Raw genomic sequence first — 13222 nt, 5'->3', positions numbered from 1 at the left:
GACTGCTCTTCCAGAGGTCCTGAGTTCAATTCCCAGCAACCACATGGTGGCTCACAACCACCTAATGAGATCTGGTGCCCTCTTCTGGTATGCAGGCATACTTTCAGATAGAATACTGTATATATATATGTTCTTCAATTATATTTTACTAAATTATTAGACAATTCATTTTTATTGTGATGTATAGTTTCCACTCTTATCTGTACCATGATCTAGATTTCAATCACATTCACACAACTGGCTTTTCCTCCTTGCACAGAGAACAGGAGAGCTAATGCAAATCACTAAAAATACTACGGTAAGCTTCTTCCATACAGGTCTCTGGCCAGAAAAATAAAGTATCATTCCTTCAGGATCTTAGTGGGTGGCACCAAAGGACAACCTCATGTGCCTCACATTTGCCAGCGGCCTCATCAATCAAGCTAGGCTGGCTGGTTAGTGAGCCAAAAGCAATCCTCTGCTCTCCATGCCCCTGGTGCTGGTATTACCAGTGCACATCACCATGCCCAGGTTTGTCATGGAATCAGCAATCAATCCCAAGACCCCATGATTATAAGGCAAGTGCTTTACTGATTTCTCACCCTGTGACTGTTTTTCTTTTTTTTAATAAGAAAAATAGTTTTACCTACATCATCAAGAAATTTATGACACATAAAATTTTATAAACAGCCAGGTGGTAGTGGTGCACCCTTTAATCCCAGAACTCGGGAGGCAGAGCCAGGCAGATCTCTGTGAGTTTGAGGCCAGCCTGGACTACAGAGTGAGATCCAGGACAGGCACCAAAGCTACACAGAGAAACCCTGTCTCAAAAAACCAAAAATAAAATAAAATTGTATTAAAAAGAAGCACATTAGCCAGGCGGTGGTGGTACATGCCTTTAATCCCAGAACTCGGGAGGCAGAGCCAGGTGGATCTCTGTGAGTTCAAGGCCAGCCTGATCTACAGAGTGAGATCCAGGACAGGCACCAAAGCTACACAGAGAAACCCTGTCTCGAAAAACCAAAAATAAAATAAAATAAAATTTTATAAACATATATAAATACAGAGAAAGTTAGATATATGTTTTCTTCAAGAATTATGTAGATTGTTCATAGTGTTCTAAAAATAATGTAATAGTAATCTCTTAACTCACTTCCTTGACCGACTGTTCTCTGTAATAAATTATTTTGGTACAAATAATTTTAGTGATGACATAATACTGAATTCATTTTGGTTGACAGTTTGTTTTTGATTTTGAGACAAAATGTCAAGTATCCTAGGCTTGCCTCAAGCTTGTTATATAACTGAGAACTGATCTACTGTCTCTACATTCTGAGTTACTGGGACTGCAAGTATGCATGATCTAATCAGGTTTATATGAAATTGGATATTAAACCCTGAACTTTTTGTAGATTAGGGAAGCACTTTATTTACTGAGCTATATCCCCACCCCACCCCCAACATTAACTTCTAATCATAAGCATTAAATTAAAAATGACTGATGGTGGAATTTTTCTATGACACATACATAAAAAAAACAGATTAATACGTCCAAATCCTAGTATCCCATCCATAAGTGACCACATGTATGCAAGTACAATCATAACTATTCATGTATATTAGGTAGATGATAAGGACCTTCCATATTTCTAAACTTATTCAACAATGTGACCCAAAAGTATGTAAGTTTCAAGCTTGGAATATCGCACACTACAGCACCAGGAAACTCTTTTATAGAGTAGATGTGACAGCCATAAAACAGAGAACAAAAAATTCAGAAGAAACCATAAAGCCATATTTTGACAGACTTCTATAAATGAACAAAGACCAAAATTAAAAATATGAATAAATGATGTTGTCATTGTAGGTCTTGTAGACATAAGTGCAGTGTAACAATAATTGCACCAGAATCTTGGCATCCAAATTGGCCTCTTCAGGAAGTAAATGTTAAGTTTTAAGGGATTGGAACATTATCTCAGGTAAAACAGAGCATGAGATGGGTTGAATGTATAGGGCAAGAAGGACAGAGAGATAAATTAAAGCCATATGTGGCTAACATTGCAATGAATTTATGGAGACATAATTTGTTATAGCAACAGAATACTCAGATTAACAATCCTCCAATCTCAGAAACAAACCATAAACTAATGTATGTTTCTAAAAAATATTAGAAGTTATTATAAAGAACAGTCACCGACCATTCAGGTTGTACAAGAACAGGGCACAACAGCTGCTAATGTTCCACAGGCACCAACAGCCCTGCCTTTAAAATGGTTAACAGACAAGCTGGTATGGGTTCAGCAATGGCCTTTAACATCAGAGAAACTGCAGGTCTCATAACAGCTAGGCCAGGACCAGTTAAATTCTCAGCATACTGAAGAATCAACCAGCCCTCAAAATTCTCCTATATTTGTTATTAAAAAAAATTTGGAAAATGGAGAATAGTAACAGATCTAAGAGTTGTTAACAAAGAGTTCAGTCAATGGGGTCTCTACAGTCTGGAATTCCTTTGCCTTTTCTGTTATCTAAAGTGTGGACTCTTACAGTTATTGATTTAAAAGACTGTTTCTTCACTATACCTTTACAAGGAAAACACAGAGAAAAATTTGCCTTCATGGTTTCTACTTATAATAATTCTTGGCCTGTTAAGAGAGATATTAAGGAAGGTTCTCCTACAGGGAATGGTAAATAGCCCCACTCTGTGTCAATATTTTGTAAGTCAGCCATTGGAAATGATTTGTAAACAATTTTCTCAATCTATAGTTTACCATTACATGGATGACATCTTACTAGCTGATTCAAATGTAGATACTTTAGAAGAATGTTTGAAGAAGTAAAGAAAATTTTGCCTTGTTGGGGATCATATATTGCTCCTGAAAAAATACAAAGAGGAGATTCTATGAATTATTTAGGATACAAAAAAGGTCTACAAAAAATTAGATCCCAAAAAGTGCAAATTAGGAGAGATCAATTGTGGACTCCTAAAGATTGTGACTTTCCTCCAATCTACAGCCCAGTATTGGGGTAGAAAATCATGAACTGAGTAATTTGGTTTGAACCTTAAATGGTGACCAAGAGAATTATCAGCTAAAACTGAGAGAGTATTGGCTTTGATGGAAAAGAAATTACAGGATGCACATGTGGATCATGTGGATCCAGAGCTTAACTGCATTCTGATTATATTATCCTCTATGCATTCCCCTACAGTGATTTTAATGCAGAGAGAAGATATTATATTAAATGGATATTTCTACCACATAGAGTAAGAAATTAAAGACATGTGTGGGAAAGAGTTCTGATTTGATTTTAAACTGAGACTTCATTAATTAGGAGGAATAGGCAGAGCAGAAATTGTAGTACCTTTTACTGGTGATGAAAGAGACAGACTATGAGCAGAAAGTGAACCTTGACAATGAGCTTGCAGTAATTTTCTGGAGAGTTTAACAACAAATATCCTAAAAGCAAGAGAACTCAATTTATAAAGAGAACTAACTGGATTTTTTTCCTATATTGTATGGGGAACACCAATTTCTGGAGCCCCTCCATTTTACACTGATGTAAACAAATCAGGAAAGGTAGGTCATAAATCAGGAAATTTAAGCAAAGTGGCTCAAAGCCCTTCTGATTCTGTCCAAAAGTCAGAATTATATGCTACTCTGATGGTATTAGTGGATTTTACAGAACCTCTTAACATAGTTACTGACTCTCAATGTGCAGAAAAAGTTATTTTATACATTAAAACTGCTGAATTTATTCCTGATGAGTCACAAATAATTTTGTTATTTATTCAGTTACAAGAATAATCAGGAATAGGTATCGTCCTTTATATATAATACACATCTGATCCCATATGGGTCTGCCAGGTCCTCTAGCACAAGATAATGATAAAATTGCTCAATTATTGATAGAAAATGTGCTGGAGGCCTCAGAGTTTCATAAAAAACACCATGTCAATAACAAGGGTTTGAGAAAGGATTTTTTACATCTCTTAGCAACAAGCCAAGGAAATGATAAGGAAATGTTCTACTTGTTCTTTATACAACCAAACTCCACTACCTGCAGGAAGTAATCCAAAGGGTACTCAAAGGAATGAAATCTGGCAGATGAATATGTTTCATTTTGCAGAATTTGGAAAATTAAAATATGTACACCGAACCATTGATACCTATTCATGATTTCAATGGACAACTGCTTTGAGTTCTGAAAAGGCTGATTCTGTAATCACATATTTGCTAGAAGTTATGGCCCTCATGGGAATACCTGTACAAATTAAGACTGACAATGCTCCAGCATATGTCTCTAGTAAAATGAAACAGTTTTTTTTTTTTGCTTATTACAATATAAAGCATATTACAGGTATACCACACAAGCCTACAAGGCAAGCAGTTATAGAAAGACCAAACTGAGCTCTAAAGGATATGCTAAATAAACAGAAAGGGGTAATAAAGACCCCAAGAAAGAGATCACATAATTCTTTATTAACTTTGAATTTTTTCAATGCTAATGAGAAAGGAACAACAGCTGCAGAGAAACATTGGAAATAGAAAAAAAAAAACATGGAATTAAATCAACTGGTATACTTTAAAGATGTGCTGACCTCAGAATGGAAACCAGGATATGTGTTATGTTGGGGACAAGGTTTTGCTTTGTTTCTTCCAGAGAAGAAAAACTATGGATACCATCAAAATTGAAAAAGGTTCAATTTGAACAAGAAAGACCTCTTAGTTAGTAGAGATGATAGTTCATCAACCAGCATGACCATTCAACTTAAATTAACTTCAAGACTAACAAATGCTTCTCATTTGATCAGATATAACTTGCCAAAAGGGAACCTCTGCTAAGTTAGGGTTGAGGAAGGGTTTATTTTTTGTCTTTTCAAGAGAATGAAGGCTAAGGAATCTGAAGAACACTGGACAAATGAGACATCTGAAGAAAAAGGACAAATCATCCAGAAAAAGATGTCCCAAGAGAAAAAGTAAATAGGCCTATTAGTATATCACATCTCCAATATAGGATAAAATTTCATAAATCTTCCCAAATGTTTGTTTCTGCTGTTCTCTACAGACACATAATGCAAATGTTTTCTATAATTCCAGTTCAATTGAAAATTAAAGCTGGCTTTGGAGTTGGAGTGTCTCTCTCCTTCTCTAAACCCAAGAATGCTTGTTAAAGGAAAATGCAAAATCTCTGTATCATGTCAGAAGAGCCACCTGATATGGGACAAAAGAAAAACCAAAATTAAGAGACTATTCTATTGCTACTAATCTCATGATCCTTTGGTTTTATTTGGATTATTTAAAACTTTTCTTAAGGTATGAATTTTATATCAAAATTTATAAGATTTATATATATTAAACTTATTATGACATTAATGGTCATATAGAGTACTAACTAATTCAAGAAAAAAGCTTCATCTAGCTTCCTGCACATGATTTCAGGGTTGAGTCTTTATCCAGTACCTAGGAATTAAGTTTTCATACTCTGAATGTACATAACAAATATTGATCCTTTAACCTCTTTGAAATATGATGCATATGACATTTAAAATGTTTAAATTTTCTATGGTGAAGAATAAACTTTTCTCACAATAATCTCTGAAGTCTCCAAAAGGAAGTGGGGTCCCACGATGATGATTCCACATGGACTGTGATAATGCCACTAAGCTGACAACACCACCTAAAGATTGACTTTGGACTACAAACAGCTTAGGACAATTTTGAGGTGGCTAGTTGATGATCCAGCCTCACAGACTACTCTAGCCAGGACTTGAGAAAATCCCTGCACTTTCCCATTTTTCAGAGATTGGACAACTGTCCTGGAACTAGCTCTATAAACCAGGCTGGCCTTGAACTCACAGAGATCCACCTGCTGCCTCTGCCTCCCAAGTACTGAGATTAAAGGTACGTGTCACCACCACCCAGCTTAGAAATGTGTACTTTTTTTAAGATTTATTTATTATATATACAGTGTTATGCCTGCATGTGTCCTTGCAAGCCAGAAGAGGGCACCAGATCTCATTACAGATGGTTGTGAGCCACCATGTGGTTGCTGGGAATTGAACTCAGGACCTCTGGAAGAGCAGTCAGAGCTCTTAACCACTGAGCCATCTCTCCAGCCCCCAGAAATGTGTATTTTTAAATGTTAACAAACTAATTTAAGGAAAGCAATGAGTAAAATAGTAACTTAATCTTTGAGCCATAAACCAAAGTTTATGAAAACTACAATAAAAAGCTGGTGATGAAAAGTAGCCAAGTGAGGCCACCTTAGTGGTGCACGCCTTTAATCCGAACACATGCGTACCCACAATGGGCCTACTCACATACATACACACACACACACACACATACACACACACACTCAGGCAGGCAGACAGGCACACACGCCAGCATACACCCCCATCCCTGGGGTGGGGGTGGGTGGAGGCAGTGGGTGAGAGCCTCATTCCTCTTGGAATGTGGTGATGTATTGTGTACCAAAATAAAATTTGCCTGAGGATCAGAGAACAGAACAAGCCCCTAGATTAGACATAGAGGCCAGGCAGTGGTGGGTGGCACAAACCTTTAATCCCAGTACTGGGAAGCACACATGCCTTTAATGGCTGGGCGGAGAAAGGTATATAAGGCGTGAGGAGACAGGAACTCCAGGCTTTTTCAGTGGAGCCTTTCGGGTGAGGACTCAAGAGGATTTCAGTCAGAGGATTCATGGAGTTGGTGAGGTGAGACGTGGCAGTGGCTTGTTCCTTTGTCTCTCTGATCTTTCAGCATTTACCCCAACATCTGGCTCCAGGTTTTTATTATAAGATCATTTAAGATTTGTACAACAGGCTGCTTCAACAGGGTGGAGTATGTGGAGGGCATATGGTGATGTCTTCCTGAACATGTGTTGCTCTGTGCTGGACTGCTTAGTGCTACAGAAAAGTTAAATGAATCTCATTTTCCCTTCCTATTTACTTTTGTCTATTTTAATTATTCATTTATTTGATTCTGGAAATCAATCTCTGTGTCTAACACTTTCTAGTTAAACACTATTACTTTTTGTAAGAATATACTAGTTACCTAAAAATATTTTTCTTGTTTCAAAAATATATTATTCTAGGCTACATTGATCAGTTTTTCATTATCTGAAATCTGGGAATACTATTATCTTACTATTATCTCACCTGCTGGATGATATGAGAGCAATTTAGAGGTTATTAGAGACTTAGAAGTCCTTGCTTACTAGCAGTGTTAACTTGGTTTGGTATCTTATGGCTTCTGTCAGAGTGATAAGCTATAAGGGAAACAATAGACTTTTCAAATGTACATTTCCAGTATCCTTCCTAGATATAGGCTCCACTTCCTAATAGATGCTTAAGCTTTGTAATAACCAGAAGATGCATCCCCATGGTCCCATTCTCTCTCAATAGCTGAATCAGCCTGGGATGAAGCCTTGAACACTGACTGTAACTGGGAGATGCTTAGTATCTAAACCATAACACTTTCCTAGTAGACTGAGATCTGTGAAGTCTTAGACATGTGTGTCTTGGTTTCTGTCACATATCTTGTCCTTAGCTTAGCCCAAGGATTGCCACATATTGGTTTCACTAATGATGTTTTATGGGAATGAATAAAGTAAAAGAGAAGACAAATGTGAGTCAGAAGAACAGTGTCCCTTGGTGCTGAAGTGGCTTCTCTGGCTTTTATAGACTCTCAACCCTTGTGTGGCAGGCTTGTCTGATTAAGCAACTGGGGAAAATCTGGGGAGGAAGCAGAAATGAGGCCACCTGAACTGACAAGAATAGGTTATGATGGCCAGCTAAGAATGCAAGTTTCAATTTATAATAAATATTTCACAAATTTAAGTATTCATCTTAATATTCTAAAATTTAATAGCCATTTTTGTAATTACTGGATTTGCTAAAGTTATGTTACTAACTTGGATAATTCTTTTGATCTTATTGATATGTACATGGGCACACATATGCACAGCCCCAGACTGAACACTAGACCTCATTCTGAGTGTCAGACAAGCTCTTTGCCATTCAGATAAACCTCTAGCAATCCCCAGTCCCACAATTCTCTTCTATAAATGCACTCCTCTTCTTAGAGTATGTTTAAGATTAGTAGCAATCTTTTACTTAAAAATCTTCAATTTTAAAAGGAGGAACAACATCAAAGAGAGAATGCTCACATTGTTTTCCTTCTTCAAATACTGAAGGCTTTTGGCAGCAAGGAGGAGCATACTTAGTTCTACACCGAGTTCTTGGAGTTACTAATTCTTGGAGGACAAGGCCAGCAGTGCAGCCTGGCCAAGGTGGTGCCCTTCTGTTCTCTCTAGACTGCTAAGATGCCAGATAGAATGAACTATCAGGAGACAGTGGTTTTATTCCCCTTTCAAAAAATGTAGGTTCTCTGGGGAATTTTTTTTCTTATTGCATTCTGCCTTTGAAGAATGTTTTTGTCTTAAAAATAAAATGTAGCACATTAAGTGGCCTTTGTATTGAATCGTTTTCTGAGTGTGATAATTCTAATGCTGTGCAGGTAGATGTGTAACTCCTCACTCTCGGAGTAGGGGTTGGCTGTAACCTCCTAAGGACAGCTCTGAATTTTGAGTTTACAGATATTCATGTGGTTCTTTTTCCCCACTTCAAGCTGACAGCCTGGTGTGGTGTCATGGCATGTACATTTGTCTGCTCTTCTCAAGGTTTGTGTCCTCTGTAATCCAGTCATGAAATACAGTAGTGTTTTTAGTCTGATCTTCCACTTGTTTCCTCTGTGTCCTTTGGGGAATATCTTTATCATATTTCAAAATATGGGTTTGTTAGTTTATCCTTTGCCAAGTGCCTTGGAAAAGCTAGTCAATGACTTCCTTCCTTCCTTCCTTCCTTCCTTCCTTCCTTCCTTCCTTCCTTCCTTCCAAATGTGGTATTGCTGTATGCAGCCCAGGTTGTCCTCTGTTAGGGTCCACGAGAAGTCCCATAAAAGACCACCAGTCACATATGCAATCAACAAGAACATTTATTAAAAATTACCACCAGTGGTGATGGCACATGCTTGTAGGATTGGCTGAAGGAGGTGGAGGCTGGAGGATTGTGAGTTTGAGGCCAGCCTGGGCTACACATTAATAGAATAAAACAAAAACAAACAAAATGAGCCGGGCAGTGGTAGCGCACACCTTTAGTCTCAGCACTTGGGAGGCAGAGGCAGGTGGATCTCTGTGAGTTCAAGACTAGCCTGGTCTACAGAGTGAGATCCAGGACAGGCTCCAAAGCTACACAGAGAAACCCTATGTTGAAGAAAAAAAAAATTGGGGGCTGGAGAGATGGCTCAGAGGTTAAGAGCACTGACTGTTCTTCCAGAGGTCCTGAGTTTGATTCCCAGCAACCACATGGTGGCTCACAACCATCTGTAACGAGATCTGGCGTGCAGTCATACATGCTGTATACGTAATAAATAAATAAATCTTTAAAAAAAAAATTACCAACATGGTTAGACGTAACCATCTGACAAAGTGAAGCTCACTGGCCCCTTTTAAGCAGGGTTAGGGGAATTCCAGGGAGGAGAGATTAGTCTGGGGGCTGATTGGTGGGTTTAAACAAAAATTTTACCAGTTGTTGTAGGATTGGTGGTAGGTGGCTTTAGTGGTTAGGAACTTTCCAGCAGCAGGGTAGGAAAAGCTATTTTTAGCTAGCAGAGCTGTGGGGCACCTGCTGATAGCTTGTCCCTGGGTTGTGGTTTTCCTGAGAACAGCTTGCTCAGCTCCAGGAAACCAAAACTAAGGCCTGGTCTCTGGCAAGGGTACTAGAAGCCTGTCACCCAGAGCGGAGGGGTCCCTGCTGTGGTTTGAGAGGCCATCCGTCCCACCGCACACAGTCCGGTCCGGTCCAGCCGCGAGAAGACCCTTGGCTCTTCCTTGATGGAGGCAGCGTCGGGTGGGTGCGTGGCCGGGTGGCCGGGTGGCACTAAGAGAATTCTGCCCCGGTGACCTGCCTCTACCCCCACCGTCCACGGAGCTGAGCGCCCAAGAGACTCATGTTCCAATTTGCGCTGGACATCCTTGCCCGTTTATGTTTGTGTGGCTAGGCTTGGGGTTTGTGTCTGGGTGCGGATGTGTGCACGAGTGTCTGCATGTTTGGGCCTCTGGTCTTGTAGGCTCTGGCTTGGCTGTGCGTCCGCCTGCTGGACTCTGCGGCCAGCCAGCCGGCCCTCCTTGCTCAAGCACCGGGTGCTCCATCCGGTGAAGACAGACAGACTTTCTGGCCGCAGGTCCCTGCCCAAGCTGTCTCGTCCATTGGAAAGGGAAGACGTTGCCGAGTTCGGGCCTAGACCCACGCTTCCCTCCTAGTCCCGGACTCTCCAAAGGACGGGACAATCCACAGGCAAGGTGGGAGGCCCGGTGGCCCGGTGGGACTAAGGATAGGTAGCCCAAGAGAATCCTGGCGCCTCTGCCCCCGCTGTGCACAAGCTGAGCGCAGAGACCCAAGTTCCAAGTTCTAATTTCCGTGGAACCCATTCCAACCCCCTAGAACAAAGAACTGCCAGATGTGATTGACAGCATGATGTCACCACAGACCACTCAGCCCTACAGTCTCCCATTGTCCTTTCTGCTGCACTGCTGTACTCCATGTACTAAGTAGTAAGCACTCAGCACCCACCCAGCTGCTGATAGTACCAAGTCAAGCACCCGCAGCCCCTGCCCTATGTCCCAGACCCATGTGATTGACAGAATAACTGACGTCATGAGAGACACCAAGTCACACCCCGCCACCTCTCACCTTCATCTCCCATCACCCTATGCGTGGCACTGCCACAGTCTTTCTACTGAGTAGAAAGTGTAAGGACCAGGCAGACGCCATAACAGGCTGCTCAGTCTTCTCTCGGAGATCAGGCCTCAATTCCAGGTTCCTGAGACTTGAGCAAGCAGTTTCTGGGAGGGCCAGGAACAAAAGACAATCACTGATGCCCCTGCCAGCAGGGACAGGGAGACAGTCACTGAGCAGCCCCACAGTCAGTACTGCTGGGCAGCCCCGCGTGGGACTTATCCAGGCCTGCCCTAGAATGGTAACTGTGACCCCCAACTGACCCAGCCAATTAAACGTCACTAACATGATTGACACTCGAATAAACCAATCCCGAGTCTGTTCCCATGCCGTCTCTTGCTTTACCCCCTGTAAGTACCCCTCTTGCTTTACCCCCTGTAAGTACCCCGCCCCCTTGCTCCTTGGGCCCCGGGTTAACTCGAAATACAAAGACTCTTTGCTTTTGCATCGGATTTGGTCTCTTAGTGGTCTTTGGGAGACTCTGGGTACAACAGTAAGCACCCAGCAACCACTGCCATAGCCTTTGTACTAAGCACTCAGCACCGCCATGGTCTTTGTACTAACTACTCAGCACATGCCACGGTCTTCCCACTAATCACTAAGCACTCAGCACCAACCCCGCTGATAGTAAGGAGCCAAGCACCCACAGCCCCTGCCCTAGGTCCTAGACCCATGAGATTGACGTAATGACGTCATGAGACACCAAGTCCCACCCCAAGTCACCTCTCACCCTTACCATCTCCCATCATCCTATGTGATCCACTGACAAGGCCTTTGTAAATAAGCACTGAGCACTCAGCACACACTGCCATGGTCTTTCTGCTAAGTACTGAACACTGTAATGAGTACTAAACTCAGCATCCACAGCCCCTTTCGTATGTCTCAGACCCACGTGATTTATGCAATTACATCACTAGAGACAGCTCGGCCCGCCCCAGGCCAATTCTCACCTTCACCCATCCATCATTCTATGCGAGCCACTCCCAAGGTCTTCCTACTAAGTACTAAGTACTCAGCATCCACCCGCTGATAGTACCAAGCCAAGCACTCATAGCCCCTTTTCTACATCGAAGACCCACATGTTTGACACAGTGACGTCATTAGAAACACCAAGTCACACCCCAGGCCAACTCTCTCCATGTCCCATCACCACTGCCACGATCTTTGTAAATAAGCACTAAGCACTCAGCACCCACTGCCACGGTCTTTCTGCTAAACACTAAACACTGTAGTGAGTACTAAGCACTCAGCACTCACCCCACTGATAGTACCAAGCAAAGCACCCACATTTCCCACCCCCACCCCCTAACTCCCTAGCCTCAGACAGAATCAGGGCCGGGTGCAAACCCTCCAGTGAGCGGCAGGGGTCGCGCGCCGACTGCGGACGAACCCGAGCAACCAAGCAAAAACCCCCTCAACATCCCACCTGAAACTTGGGCAAGGCGCCAGAGCATGCTGGGAGCCTCCCCCGCAAGCCTGACCTATGTAGATAGTTACCTCCCTGCGACTGGCATCATCTGCATCTCCCCCAACCCCAAATAATAGACTCAGTTTCTCCCCGAAGTTAAAGAAGAAAAGGAGGCGCAGAGGATTGTGGGTAGAGTGAAGGGGGCCCGCGTGGATGGGAGGGATGGGGAGGGGGAATGTCCTCACAGTCCCCGGGGCGGACCGAAAGTGAGGGCTACGTGGGGAGCGCTCCTGAAATGAAGAATAAAAATAACGACTCGGAAAAGAAGAAAGGGAGGAAAAAAATGAAAAAAAATAATAAGAGGAGGAGGGTGGGGTGGGCGACGGAGCTGGGGAAGTGACCGGGGTGGGGGAGGTGCAGGGAGAGGGGGAAAATCCAGGTTGCTGCACCGGAGGCAACTGAGTGCTCGCTGCTCAGTGGGTAGAGTACTGATGACTCAGTGCGGAGAGTGCTGGATGTAGTGGGGAGAGTGCTAGATGCTGAGTAGCTATTTTTCTGGGCGTGTTCTGAGCGATGATTGATAGGGGCTGTGGGTATGTCCTGAGTGATTGACAGGAAAGCTGTGGGCGTGTCCTGAGGGTGGATTGACAGGAAGGCTGTGAGCGTGTCCTGAGCGATGATTGACAGGTACTGTGGGCGTGTTCTGAGCGATGATTGATAGAGGCTGTGGGTATGTCCTGAGTGATTGACAGGAAAGCTGTGGGCGTGTCCTGAGCGATGACTGACAGGAAGGCTATAGGCTTGTCCTGAGGGATGATTGACAGAAAGGCTATGGGCGTGTCCTGAGCGATGACTGACAGGAAGGCTGTGGGCGTGTCCCGAGGGTGGATTGACAACTGGAATCTTAATCTTTCCTCCCCTGCTTCCAGTTCAGCCACAGTCAAGTGACCCAGAAGTGTTCTCTGTGCCCTGCCCCTCACCTGCCCTTCTGCCCGTGTTCCCGCTCTGGAGGAGAGGTACCCCGGCTGTCTGGAGCC

The sequence above is a fragment of the Peromyscus eremicus genome, unplaced genomic scaffold, assembly GCF_949786415.1.
Source record: "Peromyscus eremicus unplaced genomic scaffold, PerEre_H2_v1 PerEre#2#unplaced_178, whole genome shotgun sequence".
In the NCBI taxonomy this organism is placed as follows: Eukaryota; Metazoa; Chordata; class Mammalia; order Rodentia; family Cricetidae; genus Peromyscus; species Peromyscus eremicus.
The sequence above is the reverse complement of the archived record's forward strand: the minus strand, read 5'-3'. Positions refer to the sequence as shown.